Source organism: Panthera leo, chromosome A1 (assembly GCF_018350215.1).
Source record: "Panthera leo isolate Ple1 chromosome A1, P.leo_Ple1_pat1.1, whole genome shotgun sequence".
Lineage (NCBI taxonomy): Eukaryota > Metazoa > Chordata > Mammalia > Carnivora > Felidae > Panthera > Panthera leo.
The window spans coordinates 220943595-220966331 of record NC_056679.1 but is presented as its reverse complement, the minus strand read 5'-3'; positions in this window follow the sequence as shown (position 1 = coordinate 220966331).

The following is a 22737-nucleotide window of genomic DNA, read 5'->3' as shown; positions in this document are numbered from 1 at the left end:
TGTTGTTCAAGGGTCGATTGCCCACTATGAGCTCTTTTTACAGGAATCTATTCATGTGTAGTACAACCTGCTGGAAAAGGTCAGTGGAAAGTCAAAACCCTTAAAGCTGGGGAGTTTTATGTCTTAATGATTCTTTGAAATGTTACTCACTACAGAGTGGAGTGTGTATACTTCAGATCACCTCTAGGTAACTGGGAAGGAAACAACAACAACAAAGAACTGAATTGAGGAGAAGTGGACTTGAGTTTCCCATCTCCAGTTGCTGCTTATCTCACTTTGATTAATACAGAAAAACAGTTTCAGATGGAATTCCTGCATTTATGAATTGAGCTTACGATCTACCTGGGGCTCATTTCCAAAAGATAAAACACATGATGGATATGAGAGCCATATTTGGCACTGGATAAATATTTAATGCTATTATTGTTTATTTATAGCCTGCACATTCATATGACTATGAGTATCATCATCTGTAGCATTATTTGTAGTAGCAGTGGTGCCATCAGTATTACTGTTGGCACTGGCACTGCTTGTAGCTTTTCTGAGGGGGAGGTCATGTACTTGGGTTAAGCTTTCTGCCCGTGGGGCTTTGGCTCTGCTTTAGGATGCTTCATCTTCCAGGAACCAAAACTGAAGCTCATGCCCAGAGAACTTTGTGGTGAGGGACAAAATCTGAAAGCTGTGATTGTGGAGGAGGCTGTTTGGACAATGTGGTCTAGTCTGGCACCGAGATTATAGGCAGCAGAAACCACCACAGCTCCAAGAGGGTAAGGATCTGGACAATCTCACCTGGCTGCCCATAGCCCTGCTTCCTGTCACTTTGCTGCAATAAACCCTCCCGGCTTCCTTTAAGCCTGAAAGCTTCTGAAGCGGAGGAGAGAGAGTCACAACCCCTCTCTGAAACATTAGGGAGGGCATAGAGGTTACCATCAATTTTCTGAAATCACGTATTGTTTCATTTATTTCTGGTGTGGAAAGTTGTTTTGTCTGTTGAACCAAGTCAGTGCAACACTAACTTGATTAGGATAAAAAGGCTTTCATTTTTACTTAGGGTCTGCTTACTATTTCAAGCTTCAACCCAGGAATGCATTTTCTTTCTTGGGACTATATAGTGTAGGAATAGACTAAATAAAATTGAATGATTTTATATATATATATATATATATATATATATATATATATATACACATATATATATACACATACACACACACACATATATACACACACACATACATATACATACATATACATATATGTGTGTGTATATATGTATATATGTGTGTATATATATATATATACACATACATATACATACATATATATGTATATGTGTGTATATATATATACACATACATATACATACATATATATGTATATGTGTGTGTGTGTGTGTGTGTATATATATATATATATATATATACACACACACACACACACACCATGCATATACAACCAGGAAGAGACAGAATTTTATACTTGAAAGCAAGGACGTTGGGAATCAAATCATTAATCTGGGATTTGCTGGCTCTCTTACCCTGAGTGCTCAGTTTCAGTTGTCTCATCTGTAAACTGGTATTACTGATATAGATTTAGCAGGATAGTATGTGGATTAAATTATTGAATTAATCTACTTATTTAACAGATATAGATGAGACGTCCGTTTTGCTAGGCACTTATCAATGACACACAATTCAGCAGTAGGTAACCAGATGATTCCCTGGGCTTACATTTCAGTGATGGCGATGTAGGAAGTATAGCCAGGATAGACCCTGGCAAACAGCAGGCTGTCAGTAAACGTCTTTGTCTCCTCTAGATGGGACCACTGTGTGGAGGCACTTCCATATTAAAAGAATGGCAATCTCTTGTTAAATGGTGTGAAGTATATTATACCTGAATTTCTATCAATCTGAATTTATAATTTCGTTTTCTCTATTTGTATATGCCTTATTCACAGTTCAATTCTGTGTATAGGTCTTACTCCTTTGGTTTCAAATTTTTAAGTTACATTTTCCTCAGTGAATATGAATCTTCCACATAATTTCAATTCCCCTCTCCTAGCTCTATATGATGTCTTAGCCTGACATTCAAGGCATCTCTCAAAAGTCTTTCTCTTTTTATCTCTCTCTGCTCCTACTACACCAGACAAGATGGATGATTTGCACATCCCCAAATATTTTATTTACTTTCCTAAAACTTTGCATTTTCATTTGCATGTCACTGTTTTAGAATCCCCATAAACCTAATCTAGCTAATCTTTAAAGAGTTTGTGAACCAGGAGCTCATTAAAAAGTTAACTAAATGAGCAAATAAATGAGTGTGTACACAGGTCTAGACTGTGAAACTCCTAAGAACAAGGGCTCTTCATTATTATTTTATTTAATACAGGGTACAATTAGCATGTAGATACATTTACACTTTATAAGCTCTCAAATAATTTGGTTTAAATAAATTGAACTACCTAGTTATCTCTGCTTAAAATCATAATTTCAACAATGGATGAAAATACATAGAAAATAGTGAATTCGATGATTCCAGACATTTGATTTACTAGGATTTCGATTCTATTCTATTCAAGAAATTATAGGTATCACAATAAGACTTAAGCTTATAAACTGACCAACATTTTTATTAATAAATATTATTCTTAAGGACTGAAGAAGTTACAAATTGTTTTTAAAAAAGGGCTTAACCTTGTTGTATTTATACATAATGGTAGTACCATTACATTCACTGAAATGTATGTCATACTAGAACTGCACAGTAACAATGTGGTAGGAAGTAAACTCATGAGTAGAATAAGATTTTGAAGAAAAGCAAAAGGGGTTACTTTTCTTTTTGAAACTTGAGTATCATAAAATCATCCAGTTGTACATTTTTATTCAGTCTCCAAGCATCTTCTCAGGGTTTGCCCAACGTTTAACTGAATATTACATAATGTGACATTATTTACTAAAAAAAGTTAAAGAAAAAAATTAAATTAATTTTTATCTGTCAAATATTGTTTGATATTCCCCCACTTCTGTGTGTATGATTACTGATAATCATTCACAGCAGTAGTGAGTTGAAAATCAAAATGCAGACAGACAAGTAGCTAAGTATGCAGACAAGACAGTCAAAATGTGAATCAACGTTAAATCTAATTTTAACCTAATTTATTATTATCGAATTATCAAATTAACTTGCTTTAGGTTTTACATTTGTAGGTAATGGTGAGGTGCTCTAAACAGAGAATTGGGTTTTCACAGAGTAGCATGGTGTGTTATAAAAGCTATTACACTATACTCTCAAAAGGGCCTTTGCCTGAGTTACATGTTAAACACGTTTTTAATATGAAGCTCAAGATAAAGGAATTTAGGCAAAAAGCCTGGCTTAAAAGAGTAATATTTTTAACTTCAACCGGCTTCATTTGTTTACACAGTGGTATATCGTGCCCACGTAGCTATAAAACCCCAGTGGCAATAAAGCCGCACAAAAATATCAGAGTATCCTATAATATAAGAGCTTCCTAAATTAAATTGTGATTTTTTTTTAATGAAGAAAAACACAAAGCTAGAAATAAATAAGCCCAGCTCTTTGGGTACATTAGATTGATAGATGATGGAAACAAATTAAAAACTGAGTAATGAGGTAGGCTATAGTCAAGCTTTCAGCAGCGATGGCGGGGGTCAGGGGCGTGGGGGGGACAGGTGAAGCAAAGCTGGTTCTCTGTCAAGCTGTCAAGCTAATTAACCCAACTGAAATAGCTTAGCAGGAATGAAATAAAAAAATAGGTGCTTTATCACATGGACTCAAGCTTATTAGTTCTCATTTGAGGATAAGGGGAGTTCAATCAAAAACAATAAATTTCAAAAAGGTATGTCATATGCCCTTTTAAAATTAAGTAATTAGGGGCGCCTGGGTGGCTCAGTCGGTTGGGCGGCCGACTTCGGCTCAGGTCATGATCTCGCGGTCCGTGAGTTGGAGACCCTGGTCGGGCTCTGTGCTGACAGCTCAGAGCCTGGAGCCTGTTTCGGATTCTGTGTCGCCCTCTCTCTGACCCTCCCCTGTTCATGCTCTGTCTCTCCCTGTCTCAAAAATAAATAAATTAATTAATTAAAAAGTTAAAAAAAATTAAAAAAAAAATAAATAAAATTAAGTAATTAATACTTTAACAGGATGCCATCATATTGTCTAAAATGCAGGTCTTGGGGTGCCTGGGTGTCTCAGTCTGTTAAGCATCTGACTTCAGCTCAGGTCATGATCTCACAGTTCATGAGTTCAACCCTTGCATCAGGCCTTGCACTGACAGCTCATAGCCTGAGGCCTGCTTCAGATTCTGTGTCTCCCACTCTCTCTGCTCCTCCCCAGCTTGTGCACACATGGTTTCTGTCTCTTTCTGTCTCTCTCTCTCAAAAATAAATAAATATGAAAAAAAATAAACAAATAAAAGGCAAGTCTTCTAGGCTATATATATATATATTTCTTACCAATTTACATACATTGCAAAAATCAAACTTGGAGCATCATTGTAAAAATTAGAATACTAGCAATGGCCTTTATTATATTCATATCAAATATTATTTTAAGACAGTTTCCCTATAGAATTTTATTACAATCACATAGTGATATATATATATATAGTCCACAAGGGCAAAGATCTTTTCAGCCATTTATTGTGTATAAATTATTTTCGAAAATATGTTCAATTTAGAATTTTACTATTTACACACATGTGGTAGAAAGGAAATGCTCTAGACTATTTTTTAATATTTATTTATTTTTGAGACAGAGAGAGACAGAGCATGAACGGGGGAGGGGCAGAGAGAGAGGGAGACACAGAATCGGAAGCAGGCTCCAGGCTCTGAGCTGTCAGCCCAGAGCACGACGCGGGGCTCGAACCCACGGACCGCGAGATCGTGACCTGAGCTGAAGTCAGACGCTTAACCGACTGAGCCACCCAGGCGCCCTAGACTATTTTTGACAAACAGCATCTTTCCTTACTACCAGATTCAATGACATAGATAGTAATAATTGGAAAGAAAATAATTCAGCAAACATTTCACTTGGGAAAGAAAGGCAGAATTCTCTGAATGAAACAGAATATATTTTATCCCATGACTATATTAAATTTGATTTCTGATGCCCCTGTTTACTTTCTAGATTATCAAGTAACACATATTTTAAAATGAAATTCATCAGAATATTTGCTATTTAAAGGTCTGGTTGGTGTTTGGGATCATATTTTTAGCCCTGTTCTTGTACTCAGAAATCCAGGAGAATTTTCCCTCTATTATCTGGCTCTCTCTTTAAGTTTCGGAAAGCTGCATTATTTTATACCTAGTGTTTGCCGGCAGTAAAACTGAATCTATTCTTGTCTGCTAGTCTTTTGTTACTCAGTAGTTTGTGTTAGTAGTTGCTTGTCTTCTTTTCTTTTCATATTTCTGACCTTTTTTTCTTCTCATATGTTGTCTAGTGTTAGGAGACACAGTGATGCAGAGAATTATAAAAGAAAAAAAAATAAAAGGAAAGAAAAGGAAGGGAAAAAAATAAAACCTACAATGCAGAAGTTGCTTTCTGGTAGCAATAGAATTACAGAGAAAGGAAAAAGTTGAAGTCTGACAGGATTAGCCTGCTGACTTGCTGAGTTTATAAGCCCTGTAAAGAACACCAATGAGAGAAAAAAACAGAAGCTAGAAGACAATGTAATAAATCTTACCCATAGATTTGCTCACCAAGAGTTAGGAAATAAAATCAAGTTCTGGATACCATTAATGGTCAGGATGTCGCAGAAGACAATCAGATTTGCATCTGCTTCTCTTTTCAAAATCAACAGAAACACTGGAGGTGGCGCTCTTTGTGAAATGATTACACGATGCGCAGATCAATGCGGACCTCTTCTCCCCTCTGACATCTGGGACTTACACTAAATGGAAGTGGAACTAGTTACAGATAGACATTTCAAAACTACTGAATCAGTCCACCCAGGGTGAGGACTGGTAACGATTTACTGAGGATTAAAAGACTAGGAATAGATCAAAATCAATACGGGTATCATAACATGGAGACTAAAAATCAGTCCTGAAAACCACACAACAAGGCTAGGTATCAAACAGGTCCTCATTTATTATGAGAGATGGAGTATGTGACAGGATTCAGGAGTGCTAAGACACAGATGGAAATTAAAAGTTGTTACAGTCATCTGAAGCTTCCCATCATTATGGTCTTCCCAATAATGCAGACCTGCTTATATCAATCAGATGCTCTTTCTAGAATCATAAGGTCACATAACTGATTATTAAAATCTGTAAAAATTTGATGAAATACAGAATTCCTTTCTAGAAATAAATCACTTATAATGCACAGACACAAACATTTTCCACATCATTTTGGGGAGTGAATAAACTTACTGAAATCTGCCCTAAGACCCTAATTTAACTACTCCTAAGTCTTACCTGTATGGTCTTACAGTTTTGTATATTTAACAATCATTACTTATAGGAACAAATACATGATCTTACAGAAGCAAAACAACTGGATAGTTCATAAAAGTCCCCACATTATGGGATTGGTTAAAAGTATTATGGTATATACAAACAGTGGGATTTGTTCAACCTTTAAAATTGATACTTTCTTATGTAAGAGTTTAATAGTTTTAATATATAGGTGTTATATGTTACTAACCACAAAGACAAGTTTCAAAATTGTGCATACTATCAGAACTCATTATTATTGTAAGAAAATATAAACATATATGCAAAATGAAAGTCTCGAAAGAGTATTCACCAAAACTTGACAATTATTTTCTGTATTTGATTTATAAATTTGCTGATCTAAATTTTCTAATTTCACTACACTGGATGCGTAGAGATTTTACTTACTGAAGATCGACCTATCTTAGTGACACACATTTAAATTACACCTATTTTGGGGCGCCTGGGTGTCTCAGTTGGTTAAGCATCCAACTTTGGCTCAGGTCATGATCTCACGGTTCATGGGTGCAAGTGCTACATAGAGCTCTGTGCTGACAGCTCAGAGCCTGGAGCTGCTTCAGATTCTGTGTCTCCCTCTATCTCTGCCCCTCCCCACTCGCTCTCTGTCTCCCTCTCAAAAATAAGTAGACATTAAAAAAATTAAAAAAAATAAATTATAGCTATTTCTGAGAAGAAAACACATCACATGTTTTAATTCTGGCATATGGGTAATATGTGGATTGCTTGAATGGAGACAGAAGTAATTTACAAAGAAATACAAATTTGACGGATGGAAAGTTGCAGATCCCGACGCCTTTACCCCATGACCAACCACTAACACAAAGGAGAAACCAATGAGTCAATCCCTCTGGTAAGTGATGAAATTCACCTTCAAGTCTTGAAAAGCACTGAACTTTGATGTGAGTCTGAGATCTGAAAGTGGGGCATGTTCCTATAGTCAGGAATCCAGAGCAGTTGCTCCTAGGTTGTCAAAGGCAAATCTGGATCATTTTACTGTTATTTCCTAGAGAGTAGGTGAGGAAAAAGTGGAAATGGGTTGGACAAAATAAGGCAAGAAATAATTTTTCAGTATACCAGCACCAGAGACCCAGGCAGCTGGGCATCCTCAAAGGACTGAAGAAATCTTTGCTGAGAGGAAATAAACTCTATCCTGGAACCATCTTCCACTCTGCCCCCTCCCTGCCCGCTGCTAACACTATCACCACCACCAATAGTGGGAAAAGGAAGTTCTGAATCAGTAGTTTGGGGAACTCGCTATCTGCCACATCTAGATGCTTGAACACTCAGATGGAAGACAGCAGACTATTTCAGAAAGTACATATAAATTAGAAGAGAACTCCTGATAGCAGGACGCATCACCCATTCTCAGTCCTGGTTCTAAGCAAAGCTCTCTGAAGGATATCCAGGACATATTAGATGACTGAGGGTGGAGGCAGAAATACTGAAATTGAGCGGTATCATTTCCTATTTAGTAGCGCGGGCTACAGCCAACTCCCATGGCAACACTTTCGGATGAGTTACATTGAGGGAAATATTTTTTTAAGAGACAAAAAGAAATAGATGTTTATAGATGCTTATAAAAGTATTTAAAACCTTTTTTATCTTTCCACTCTACTTCACAGTCCTAAGCAGATACCATCTATGTAATATTTTATGACTTTTAGTTTCACTAGCATTATTTCTCTTGATCTTTATCACCGGGTTAAGGAATATCAGTGTTTTACCAAGGAGGAGTCTAAATCACTGGAAATGACTTGAGGCCATCCAAATTCCAGCAGAGCTGGGACTCACACCATAGACATCTCAGTCCAATTGCCCTTATTCAATGCATGTAGCATGCTGTCTTGCATGACCATATAAACCTATAAAAAGAATGATTTATAGCCAGGTATTCATTTTAGGTATAGATAATTTCATTGTTGTAAATGATTTTAGATATCTGCTCCATTTGGGCATTCTAATTACTTTCATTAGTAAATAAATTTGCATTTTGAAGTAGATTACATGGGCAATATCTTCCACTTTGCAGGTAATTTACAGCCAAGGAGGGATTCTCTCATTCCACAGTAATAATCCTCTTAAATGTGCTTTGGCAACACTGGAAATCAGAATACAGCTTGCCTTTAGTGAACTGAAATTGTCACCTAGGACGAGTCCTGATATTCCAAACTCCTAATAAAAGCAATTAAACGATAATAAACATTGGCTAAGTCATAGGGATTTTTTTTCTATAGAACTTCATATATTAAACTGGAATCCACCCAGCCTTTTGATTGAAAAAGATAAGACCTTTTTTTTTTTTTACTGTATTTTGTATTTTTTTAATTAAAAATATAACAGTATCTTTTTAAATTTTTTTTAAATGTTTATGTATTTTTTTAGAGAGAGACAGAGCATGACCAGGGGAGGTGCAGAGAGAGAGGGAGACACAGAATCAAAGGAGGCTCCAGGCTCCACACTGTCAGCACAGAGCCCGATGTTGGCCTCAAATTCACGAACCATCAGATCCTGACCTGAGCCGAAGTCTGACGCTTAACCCACTGAGCCACCCAGGAGCCCCTGTAGCAGCATTTTTTTTTTAAGTGAACTGACTTTTCTACCTAAATCCACACGAGCACTCCACGTCAATGTACATAAAAAGCTGTCCTGAGAAAAAAGATCCTGGTTCCAGATCTTATCCAGATTATCATCCAGTGCCTGACCTTCTATAATTCTGGCATTCTTGGCACCTCACTGGATCCATTAGGATGACGTACATGAGCATAGTTTGAATCAGGCAACAAACACAACCCTATACGGATGCAGACACATATACAGGAACAGACATAGGCACTTCATAGTTCAAAAGGAACCATAATTCTCTGACTACAGAGTAGAAATTGGTGAATATCTTTATATAAAATACAGAAATAACTTTTGGTTTGTTTTGTTAAGCAGTCTATCAGTTTACATATCACACTTACTGAGAATGTCCCATCAAATCAGCAAACTATTCGTCATTCCTTTAATATCAATTTAACCAAATATAAAATAAAGTAACTAAAATGGTCAAACTACTTTTTCAGCATGGTCAAGTGCAAATCATTCCTGCCCAAAGCTTAAGACTGATCATATATAAACAAAAGCCAAATTCAGAGAGGTATTTGTTTTAAGCTTAGTAAAATGAAAGCAAATCATTTTGTGCTATTTATGAAAATTTGGGAGGGGGGAGAATAGTAATATTGCCTAAATAAGAAAGCCTCTAATAATAATCAATAAAACCATGCACATTTTAAAACTTTACATATATGACACTGAAAGTTAGAAAAAGGTAGTCATAGAACATTTAGATGAACACAGGTCTCATTATATCACTTACTTAAATCAACCAAGTTGTCATTTTAAAATATGTTTATCATTCAGACTACTTATATACTTATATACTTATAGTTTATATACTTATACTTTATATATATGTATATATATGCATATATATACTTGACTATATATATGTGTGTGTGTATATATCTATATCTATATAGATATATCTATATACATATATAGATATAGACCTATATAGATAGATAGATATAGATATAGACATAGATATATATATATCTCCTGAATATCAACTGAATTCACTGTCTTTCAGATTTAGATGGACTTTTCTTGAATCTCCTATGTCAATCCTGTAGTAGTTCAGGTGGGCCTTCACAGTATGTTTACTGGTGCTCAGACTGACCAAGCTCAGACTGACCAATTTTCAGGGTCACTCAAATTTCTGAATCACAGCGACTGCTGAGCTCCCTCTTATAGTTGACATATAATATTTGTCTATATTAACCCCATTTATTTAGAGTTTCCAGACAAATACATAAAAACATTCATATTTGATACATAGTAAACTTTACCTATCTGGGGAGACGGATGAAGGTTACACATTAGAAAACCAACAAGTTGGGGCGCCTGGGTGGCTTGGTCGGTTGAGCGTCCGACTTCAGCTCAGGTCACGATCTCACGGTCCGTGAGTTCGAGCCCCGCATCGGGCTCTGGGCTGATGGGTCAGAGCCTGGAGCCTGCTTCCAATTCTGTGTCTCCCTCTCTCTCTGCCCCTCCCCCGTTCATGCTCTGTCTCTCTCTGTCTCAAAAATAAATAAACGTTAAAAAAAAAAATTAAAAAAAAAAAAAAAAGAAAACCAACAAGTCAAAATTGAACATAGGATTTGCTCATGGCTAGATTTCCTTTGACCATTTTATCATTAATCATATTAGTGATATGATTAGTGTATCCTTATTCTTATGATCCAGTCTCCTAATACATCACTCCAATGCTCTTCATATATTCGGCTATCCATCCCTCACTCATGTCCCATCTCCTTCTTTCACTCTCTGGAGCCTAACTTTGTCTGGAGGTCATCTGCCACCATTAAGACGGCTTGCCTAAAACTAAGTCGCATGACTTTTTGTACATCTAGTACCAAATATTAATGCCATCTATTTTTTCCTTCCTATAAGCAGATGGTGTTTATTTATTATAAAGCACTACCTATATTGGGCAACTATAGACACATACCCATCATTAATTAACAATAGTTACTAAATATCTACTATCAAGAGATGATAACATTTAGGAAATGAAAGTAATAAAATTAGCAATAAAAAATAAAACAAAAATATTTATATTTATACTAAGCACTTTACCCATATATTTTTTAAATCCTCATAGCAATTTCTAGGAAAGTATTCCCATTATGTGTGTGTGTGTGTGTATATAATGGGAATATACACACACAATGGGAATATACACACATATGTGTGTACAAATACGAGACTGAGTCTAAAATAATTTACAAATATTGGTATATCGATTCAGATCAAATTGCAAATTAGTGTCAAACCATGATAAACTCCAAGCATATCTTGGTACACGTCTCATTAACAACACTGTAAAAAACTTCAGTACTATTTAAATGAAGAGATGAAATCTCAGATCTCAAGGACCAAGTGACTCTCTCGGAGACATGAACTGTATACAAAATAACTAGAAACAGTATTCGATATGTGTCAAATCATGGTATAAGAAAAGACTGCTTCTAATGGAAAAAAGAAATACCAATAGCAACTAAAATAATTAAGGAAAACAGCTTCAGGGGCACCTGGGTGGCTTAGTCAGTTAAGAGTCTGACTCCCTCAGGTCATGATCTCATGGTTCATAAGTATGAGCCCTGTGTTGGGCTCTGTGCTAACAGCTCAGAGTCTGGAGGCTGCTTTGGATTCTGTCTCTTTCTGTCTGTGCCCTTCCCTGGATTGCGCTCTGTCTCTGTCTCTGTCTTTCTCTCTGTCTCTCTCTCATTCTCAAAAATAAATAACATTTAAAAAAATTTAAAAACAGCTTCAGGTGAGATAGTTTTAAACTGATTTCTGAACTGTTGGAAGACTTGGGCTGAATGGGCCTTTTCTAAATTAGTATCTATGTATAAAGAGATAGATACATTATTTGTATTTCTTCTACCATTTAAAAGAAGACATGCTGATAATATAGTTATTGCTGATAAGCCAAGAGTGAGAATGGCAGAAACAGACAAAAATAGCAGAATTACAAAAGTGTTTAGGTTGGGTCTTCCCATGAGAGATGAGTGCATTATTTATTCTTGTGGCTACAGCCAGTTATTTCTGACTTCTGGTATTTACTTATACTTCTGTTTATATCTAGGTGGGCACTTGACAACTATTTTTAAAGTGACATATTGAAAGAGATTGCATAGATCTCGAAGTTGTCTGCTCACACAAATTTCTTATCAAATATAAACTCAATATTTCAAATAGAATGTAGCATAATGCATAAAATTATAAACATCATAATGACTGGAAAAATGAGATTTGATTAATATAAAAATTTCCTCTGCTTAATGAGGGAATGAGAAAGATCACTGTCAATGTTGTCTGTAGTTAAGCCTATTATTCTCTTTTTTGTATTTTATAATTAAAGGCGGGGTGGAGGGGAGAGACAGACTACTGTCATACTAATTCAAGTAAAAAGCTTTAGATTGATCCAAGAAATTGCTCCGTTCCCCACAGGACATATAAGTCAGCAAGTAATTAATAAACATATGTTTATTATTAACAGGTAAACATTGATAAATTTCTCATTCAGGTATAGAACAAATACAAAACTCATATTGGATCTTATGTATGAGACATATTTGGAAGTTAGAATGGGTGGAAGAGAGAGTTATCACAATGGGCTTTGTCCTAATTTGTTCCTAATTAAAATGCATATTTTCTGGTAAAAAAAATCTAACTATATGGAAATTCAGGAGTACTTTCCTTTGGTATTTTAGTGCACATTTCATTAAATATGGGCTTTGAACACATGATCGATATTATTAGCTATAGCCTTTCCATATTGTTAAAGTGCCTTGACAAATTTAAGCATTTAATAGTTTTCTCTACTGGTACATCAATAGTTTTCTCAAGTTATCTATATACCCTCGATGGGTAGATACTCTTTCTTTTTTTTTTTTTTTTAAAGGTTTATTTTATTTCTTTTGAGAGAGAGAGAGAGAGAGAGAGAGAGAGCGAGCGGGGAGGGACAGAAAGAGAGGGAGAGAGAGAATCCTAAGCAGGCTCCATGCTGTCAGCACAGAGCCAATATGGGGCTCTATCCCATGAACTGTGAGATCATGACCTGAGCTGAAGAATCCAGATATTTAACTGACTGAGCCACCCAGCAGCCCCAATGGGTAGAGTTTCTTAATACTAAAAGCAGAAGGAATGAGCCTGCTTGAGTAAATTTGACAAAGGCTGGTGTTTTCACGTCTATTGTATATATGTTTGTTTTTAGGAACAAGATATAAACTTCATTACTTCAATTAAGCCACTATCATTATTGAGTTTTTAAAGCACTTACACAATCTTGATGAATGCAGATTGATAGAAAACAGACTCTAACCTACAAACAGAATAGACAATATTTTCAGATTATCTTAAAATGTTAACAAATTTTTATGAATTCCACAAAACAGAAATTGTGAGCAGGTCATGCATTATAAACATACACAATGAAATAGTAAGTAATAATAAAATGTTTTTACTAAGTGAATTAAATGAAATAAAAAATACTATTTTTGATTAGTTTTTGGCCAAAGAGGAAATTTAACACTCTAAATATCAGTGCCAACTATCAGATCAATGTGTATTAAAAATTCAGGAGACTGAGGGCAAAGCTGTTATGAAGTGCATTTATAGCCTTTAATAAAATATGCATAGGAACTGAAGAAGTTAGAAAATGAGCATACAGACATAAAGAAAGCAAGAGGGATAGAACAACATAAATAAAAGGAGAAAATAATATAATACATTTTTAAAGAAAAAGCTGTAGACTTAAATAATAGATCTAAGAATCAGAGTTTTATGGTAAAACAATTGGAAAGGCAGTAAAATAGACCCCTATACAAGTCTAATCAAGAAAAAAAAAAGCATCAATTCATAAAATACAGAAGGGAATATTAAGAAATTATTTAATTTGGAAGAAAATATAAATTACCATAATTAACTCAAAAAGAATTATTACTGACTAGAAACATAGTCAAAATATTCATTGATACATAAAAGTTGTTAAACTATAATCTCTATAAAAATGCAAAGGGAGACATTATAATGTTTGGGTTTTTAAATTTACGAATTCAAAAATATGGGTATATACTTGTTATTGAGATATACAAATATACAGTACATACTCCTCTATTACCAAAGTAAGAAAATTAAACAGCAATTATATATCAAAGGAAGTATCAGTGAAAAATTTTAGAAGTCAATCTGTTAAGCATAACATGACAGAAGACCCATTTGCCATAATAGCAATCATGAAAATAGTACATGTTTATATCAGTTAGGGTCCAAAAAACAGGTGGAACCATATGATGTCTATAACAGACACACTCAGTTTTGACTTGGGGTCTTTAAAGGTATTTTAAGATCTACCAGACAGGGGCAGCTGGGTGGCTCAGATGGTTGAGCATCCAAGTCTTGATTTCGGCTCAGGTCATGATCCCAGGGTCATGGGATCCAGTCTGGCATCAGGTTCCCTGCTGATCATGAAGCCTGATTAAGATTCACTCTCTCTCTATCCCTCTGCCCTCTCACAGCTCTCACACACACAGACACATGCATGCATGTGCTATCCCTCTCTGTCCCTAAAAAAAAAAAAAATAAATAAACAAACAAACAAACAATCTACCAAGCAGATATAAGTACAAAAGAAAGAAGGATCAAGTTTATTAGGATATTAGAATGAGTCAGATTTTAATTTAAGGTTTTAAGTACAAACAGCACATATAGGGTAACTTTTTACTAAGAAAACATTCAGGGATGCCTAGGTGGCTCAGTCAGTTAAGCAGCCAACTCTCGATTTTGGCTCTGGTCATTATCTCACGGTTCGGTTAGTGGGATGGAGCCCTGTTTCAGGCTCTGTACTGACAGTCCAGAGCAGGCATGATATTCTCTCCTTTCCCTCTCTCTGCTGCTCCCCAACTTGTGCACGTGCGCGCACGTGTGTGTGTGTGTGTGTGCACGCGCGTGCGCGTGTGTGCGCGCGCTCTTTCACAAAATAAATAAACTTAAAAAAAAGAAGAAATTACACATGCTTTGCTCTGAGTACTATTCTGTTTAAAACTAAACACGCAGTACTATCACACCAGTGCCCTCCTGAATACCCATTGCTCATTTAGCCCATCCCCCACCCACCTCCCCTCCATCAATCCTCAGTTTGTTCTCTATAGTTAAGAGTCACTTATGGTTTCCCTCCCTCCCTTTTTTCCCCCTTTCCCTATGTTCATCTGATTTGCTTCTTAAATTACAGACATGAGTGAAATCATATACTATTTGTCTTTCTCCAACTGACTTCTTTCACTTAGAATAATACACTATAGCTCCATCCACATCATTGCAAATGGCAAGACTTCATTCTTTTTCATGGCTGAATAATATTCCTTGTATATTTGTTAAGATATTTGTCATATTTGTTGTATATACAACATCTTCTTTACCCATTCATTAGTCGATGCACATTTGGGCTTTTTGAATAATTTGGCTATTATTGATAGTGCTGCTATAAACATAGGGGTGTATGTGTCCTTTAAATCACTATTTTTGTGTCATTTGGGTTAATACTTAGTAGTTCAAGTGCTGGCTCTTAAGGTAGTTCTATGTTTAACTTTGTGAGAAACCTCCATACTGTTTTCCAGAGTGGCTACAACAGCTTTCAATCCCATAAACAGTGTATGAGGGCTCCCCTTTTCCCACATCCTCGCCAACATCTGTTGTTTCCTGTGTCATTAATTTTAGCCATTCTGATAGGTGTGAGGTGGTATCTTAGTGTAGTTTTGACTTGTGTTTCCTTGATTATGAGTGATGTTGAGGAGTGATGTTGAGGATCTTTTCATGTGTCTGTTAGCCATCTGGATGTCTTTGGAGAAGTGTCTATTCATGTCTTCTGCCCATTTCTTAACTGCATTATTTGCTTTCTTGGGTGTTGAGTTTGATAAGTTCTTTATAGATTTTTGGATACTAATCCTTTATTAAATATATCATTTGCAAATATCTTCTCTCATTCCATAGGTTGCCTTTTAGTTTATTATTTCCTTCACTTCTTGATGAAGTCCCGATAGTTCATTTTTTTTCTAAGCTTGTTTATTTATTTTGAGAGAGAGTGAGCAAGAGGGTCAGAGAGACAGGTAGAGAGAGAGAAACCTAAGTAGGCTCTGTGCTGTCAGCACAGAGCCCAAGGCAGGGCTTGAACCACGAACCAGGAGGTCATGACCTGAGCCCAAATCAAGAGTCAGATGCCTAATTGATTTAGCCACCTAGGCACCCCTCCATTATTTCATTTTTGCTTTTGTTTCCCTTTCCTCCAGAGACATCTCCAGTAAAAAGTTGTTGTGGCTGATATCAAAGAGGTTGCTGCCTGTGTTATCCTCTAGGATTTTCATGGCTTCCTGCCCCATATTTAGGTTTTTCATCCATTTTGAATTTATTTTTGTGTATGATGTAAGAAAGTGGTCCTTTTTCATTCTTCTGAATGTTGCTCTCCAGCTTTCCCAACACCATTTGCTGAAGAGACTGTCTTTTCCATTGGAAATTCTTTCCTGCTTTGTGGAAGATTAGTTGAACATATTGTTCTGGGATTCCTATTCTGTTCCATTGATCTATGTGTCTATTTTTGTGCCAGTACCATACTGTCTTGATTATTACAGTTTTGTAATATAGCTTGAGGTCCGTAATTGTGATGCTTCCAGTTTTACTTTTCTTTTTTCAGGAATCCTTCGGCTATTCAAGGTCTTTGTGGTTCGATACAAATTTCAGGATTGTTTGTTCTAGCTGTGTGAAAATGCTGGTGTTATTTTCATAGGGATTCCACTAAATGTGTAGATTGTTTGGGGTAGTGTAGACATTTTAACAATATCTTTCTTCTAATCCATGAGCATTGAATGCTTTTCCATTTCTTTGTGTCGTCTTCAGTTTTTTATAAGTGTTCCATAGTTTTTAGAGTAGATACTTTCTCATCGTTGGCTCAGTTTATTCCTAGGTATCTTATGGTTTTTGTTGCAATTGTAAATTGGATCAATTCCTTAATTTATTTTTCTGCTGCTTAACCATTGGTGTATAGAAAGGCAACAGATTTGTGTACATTGACTTTGTATCCCATGATGCTGCTGAATTCTTGGATCAGTTCTAGCAATTTTGTGGTGAACTCTTTTGGGCTTTCAAAATAGAGTGTCATGTCATCTGTGAATAGTGAAAGTCTGAATTCTTCCTTGCTTATTTAGATGCCTCTTATATCTATTTGTTGTGTGATTGCTGAAAATAGTACTCCCTGTGTTATGGTAAATAACATTAGTGAGAGTGTCTTGTTCCTGACCATAGAGGAAAAGTTCTCAGTTTTTCCCCATTGAGGATGGTATTAGCTGTGGATCTTTAACATATGGTCTTTATGATATTGAGGTATGTGCTCCATCTATAACTACTTTGTTGAGAGTTTTTATCAAAAATGGATGCCGTATTTTGTCAAATGCTTTTTCTGCATCTATTGACAGGATCACATGGTTCTTATCCTTTTTTTTATTAATGTGGTGTATCATGTTGATTGATTTGCAAATACTGAACCACCCCTGAAGCCCAGGAATGACTCCCACTTGATAACGGTGAATAATTCTTTTAATGTACTATTGGACTTGATTTGCTAGTACCTTGTTGAGAATTTTTACATCCATGTTCATCAGGGATATTGCCCTGTAGTTCTCCTTTTTACCAGAGTCTTTGGTTTTGGAATCAAGGTAATGCTGGCATTGTAATATGCATTTTGAAGTTTTCCTTCCATGTCTATTTTTGGAACAGTTTGAAAAGAATAGGTATTAACTCTTCTTTAAATGGTTGGTAGAATTCCCCTTGGACTAGGCAAACATAAGGCCCTCCTACTACTCTGCCATCTTAACTCTGCCTCCAGGTCTATTCTATGTTTAATACTTCACTTACTATCTGGAGTGTCATAAATCTGGGTAATTTGGCAACATAATATACACAAATGCGTCAAAACAAAGATTAATAAAAATACCCTATTTTTTTCTCAAATAAAATACCATGTGGTCTGCCAACTATTGTACAGAATTAGTGAATTGAGCAGAGACTGAAAAGAGAAACACGTGTTAACACAGAAAGTTCATTTACGACTTAAGTAAATATGTCATTTGTGCCACCCATGGTAATAGCAGGACTGATTAAGCAAGATCATAATATGCTGCTTTCCTATGCCAGTAAACACATTAATGGTAGTCCGTATAAATTGAATCGCTGAGTTCTATTTATATTGATGATGGTTCGCAAAGTTCCAAATTTACAAAGTAGCTATTTAATGTAGAGGATAAACATATTATTTAAAACAATATTTCTGTGCATTTACGTGTGTACTTAGAAGACATTTAAATACATTTTTAAAAATTTTAATACACACATAGATGAAACACTGAGTTAAATATATAGGTGTTTATTGTTATTATTTATTATTTTTTAAAAATTTTACATCCAAGTTAGTCAACATATAGTGTAATAATAATTTCAGAAATAGAATTTAGTGATTCTTCACTTACATATAACACCCAGTGCTCATCCTGACAAGGGCCCTCCGTAGTACCCATCACCCATCTAGCCCATCCACCCACCCACCTCCCCTCCAGCAACCCTCAGTTTGTTCTCTGTATTTAAGATCTCTTATGATTTGTCTCCCTCTCTGTTCTTGTTTTATTTTTGCTTCTCTTCCCTGATGTTCATCTGTTTTGTAATATATATGTATTTTCAAATGAAAAAAATTAGAGACTCTGAAGAGAAAATTGATAACTAAGGTTAAGTAATTAAAATGTAACAGTTAACTGAGTCTGTAAATGAATAATGGAAATATCCTTACAAATTTCTTAAATTTATCAATATGCAAAGTTAATGGAGAAATGCAGATGGCCTTTATCAGCATATGTTTTTCCAGGTGTATTTACATTTTTATTAAATATTTTGATCTTTAAATGGCAGTTAATTCATTTGAGAAACACTTATCTTAGAGAATGAAAACAACCATTTAATTATATGCCAACTGGGCCTGTTCTATAGGCAAGGTATGAAAAATATATGTGTGATGTAGATTAAAAGGCATGAAAAAGATATTTCTTTTCTTCTAAAAAACCTTTCTCATAGTTGCTCTCTACTGACTAAAATTATCTCTAAAAATGTAAAACATTGAGATTTAATAAGTTCCTCATTTTGCTTTTCTTGCTTTTTTTCTTTCCCCCCCAAAGATAAGATGTCCTTGGGAAGCTGAAGAATATAACAGCAGAAAACCTTCATCGCTTTCTTGCTCAGCTCGAACTGCTGTGACAAAATACCATATTCTCCATGGCTTAAGCAACAGACATTTATTTCTGAGTTATGGAGGTAAGAAGTCTAAAATCCAGGTGCAAGCAGATCCAATGCCTAGGGAAGGGCCTGTTCCTGGCTTGCAGTCAGAAAACTTCTCCCTATACCTTTACAAGACATAGAGAGATCTGGTCTCTTCCTCTTCTTCTAAGGTCAGTAATCTCATTAGGAGGGCCCCACTCTCATGATCTCATCTAAACTCAATACATCCCAAAAGCTTTACCTTGAAATACCATCACTTGGGGGTTTAATGCTTCAACCTATGAATCTGGGGAGCCACAAACATTCAGCCTGTAAGCATTGCATTTATATGCCTACATACACATCTGTTGTTTAAATAATCCTTCAAAGAAACAAGACCAGATCTAAAACTTTAAACAAATCCATCTTTTGGGAACCAAAAATATGATGCTGATTTAGATAAAATATATTGAGTAGAATTGGAGACAATACTTGCAACATCTTTAATCAAACCAAGTAAATACTGATAACCTATTATTAGATAATAAGAGAGCATATTAGACAAAGGAAAATAAATATGCCTTCGTAGGCTCCTCATATTCTACCAACCATCATATTTCTTTTCTCAGATGGTTTTCAAAAGTAGTGCCTTTATCCTGTGGCTATATAAAGACACTGTCCTCATGCTCATGGTCTGTGGTGAGCAATAAAACAGGTGTTGAAACTGATACCAAGAAATGTATTTGTTGTTTCTAATTTAATGCAGTCAAGGTTTAAAGGCTAAGAGTATTTTACTTTGGGCCAAAAAGGTATTGCACGACCCAGAAGAAATGAAATTATATAGTTTTGTTTTGTTTTCAGAATTTCCTATTATGTGTTAAAAAGGATGGGGAAGGAGGGATAAAGAGAAGAGGAAGAAGGGAAGCCCATGCACCCTAAACAGGAGTGACGGAAAGAAAAAAGAAAAACAACTGTTTTAATAAACTGTAGTTAAGGGGTTAAAATAGTAACTCAAAAGATTTCTAGGTGAATCATACATAAAACAAGGAGATCCGATTTACAACTTAATTTTGTGTATCTCCTGGGAAATCACTTACCTAGTTCATGATAGATTTGTGATAAACCACTGGCAGTTGGGATTACACATGGGAGTTATCCTATGTGGCAATATATAGCAGGAGATTGGGAGACTTACGTTAGTAGAAAAGGTTACAGGTGAGAAAGTAAGTGTAGAAAAATGGGAGGATCTAACCAGGACACAACTGTAGCATAACCATCAAAAGGGCAGAAATGTGACTTAGCCATTTTGGTACCTAGAAGAGTGCTAGTCACATAGTCACTACTCAGGAACTAAGCGAATGAATGGATGGTTCCAGAGAATTTTATAAAAAGAGTATTTCATTAATGTTGCCATATCATCTCCCATCTCTAGGTAATACTTTTATGAACTTGGTCTGTGAATTTGGTGAATCGCTTTTGTGAATGTGGCAATGAGGCAGAATTTGAACAAGTATATCTTCATCAAATGGAGTGCTTACAATAGATGAGATTTGGTCAATAGCAAAATTCAAGTATTTCAAACTTTTGTCTACACTGACATTAATGCAAACACTCACCAAGAAGAGAAAGCAACAACAGAAAGGAAAAAAAAAACCCTTATTTCCTAAATACAAACATATTAAGCAACATTTCAAACTAAAATGTGAACTACCAGTGGAACTGACTCCCTTTCTTCAATGTGAATTAATTTACTCAACTTTGAAACTCAAATATTTGCATGTATAATACAATAGCTGGGTGTTTCACTGTTTATTTATTAATATGTGTATTCCTCCCTCCAGTAACAGATATGACCAATAAGTACCTTTCTAGGAGTACAAGCATAAACAATTTTGAAGGCGGGGATCGTATTTTTCCTTATCAATGGAAAATAAATGGGAAAAAAAAAAGTGAACCTCAGGATCTAATTTCTTCAAATATCTCCTGAAATTGGGTCTAGCTGATAAATGCTACCATTCTAGTAAAATCCTATTATTTCTAGTTTTTCAATGGTACATTTGGTTTGTAATATTTAGAAAGTAATTTTTTCACTGAGAGACATTTATTCAATGCTATTATTAAATGACTACTACATGCCCAGCTCCTGGGTTACACAAGATGAATCAGATATCTGTGTCATTTTCAAACAGTTCAAATGCCTTAAGGAGATAAATAATAAATGTAAATAAGCATGTGATAAGTAGATGCTAATAAATGTCACAACAGGAGAAAAAGGAAGAAAACTTCTATAGATGCATAAAGTTAACTGTCCAGATTAATTAAAACTCCATGGAGAAAAAGCTCTCTTCTTGAAGAAATCCAGCATAACTTTGATTTCAAAATTGACTGATCTACAAAACTTCAGCAACTCCCTTGTAACTATTATTTTTAACCACTTCAAGGAAAATGCTTCACCATCATCATTCTGTCAGTTAACTTCAGTATCTAAGAGCCAAGTGGAAAATAAAGAAATAAACCAAATAATAGTCTAAACTATTGTACTGATTAGCAGAAAAAGAAAAAGGGCAGGGGATGGGGCATGAACACTTGACTCTTTGTTCAACAAGCATCCAGCAGTTATATTTAATTGAAGCAGCCTGAAATAATATTCAATGCATCCATCCAGAAAAATATTTCCAAATGAATTACTTCTAGAAAATAATTTAGAGGGGACTATTAAGCTCTTTTGTTGGCCTATTTGCATACTTGTTTCATTTTGCTTTTAATCTTTTCACACAGTGAAACCTTATTTTGTCCTTCTAACACCTTGTCCTCCTTTCTGCCTACTGTTGCCTCAGGTACCTAGTGATCTCACTGACCTAATTATGTCTATGTCCTTCCTTTGGGCAGTCAGAAGAAAGTGCTGGAGAGCTGAGGTGCCAGTGGAAAAGGAGGCTCACTATCAGGCAGACAAGCAGGAAAGCAGGGATATCTGATAAGTTTGCTGTCTTAGGTATTACCCATTCCCTCACTGTATTCCATATTCCCACAAATACTTAATAAAACACACATTAGGTGGTGACAGCTTCAGAATGAGATTTGTATCACTTGAATTTAAACCTATGGTAAATCTAACCTCAAAGCAGATACTTTGTGACAACAGAGAACATCCAGGGACCCTCAGTCATATTTTGTGTTACACGGTTTTCCATAATTCGGGTACAGAGGTTATCACATCTTCCTACCTCTGTTTGGGTTATTTATGTATTTATGTTTCATATTTTATTTTTTTAAATGTTTATTTATTTTAAGAGAAACAGAGGGAGAGAGAGAGAGTATGTGTGTGGGGGTAGGGGCAGAGAGAACGAGAGGGAGAGAGAGAATCTCA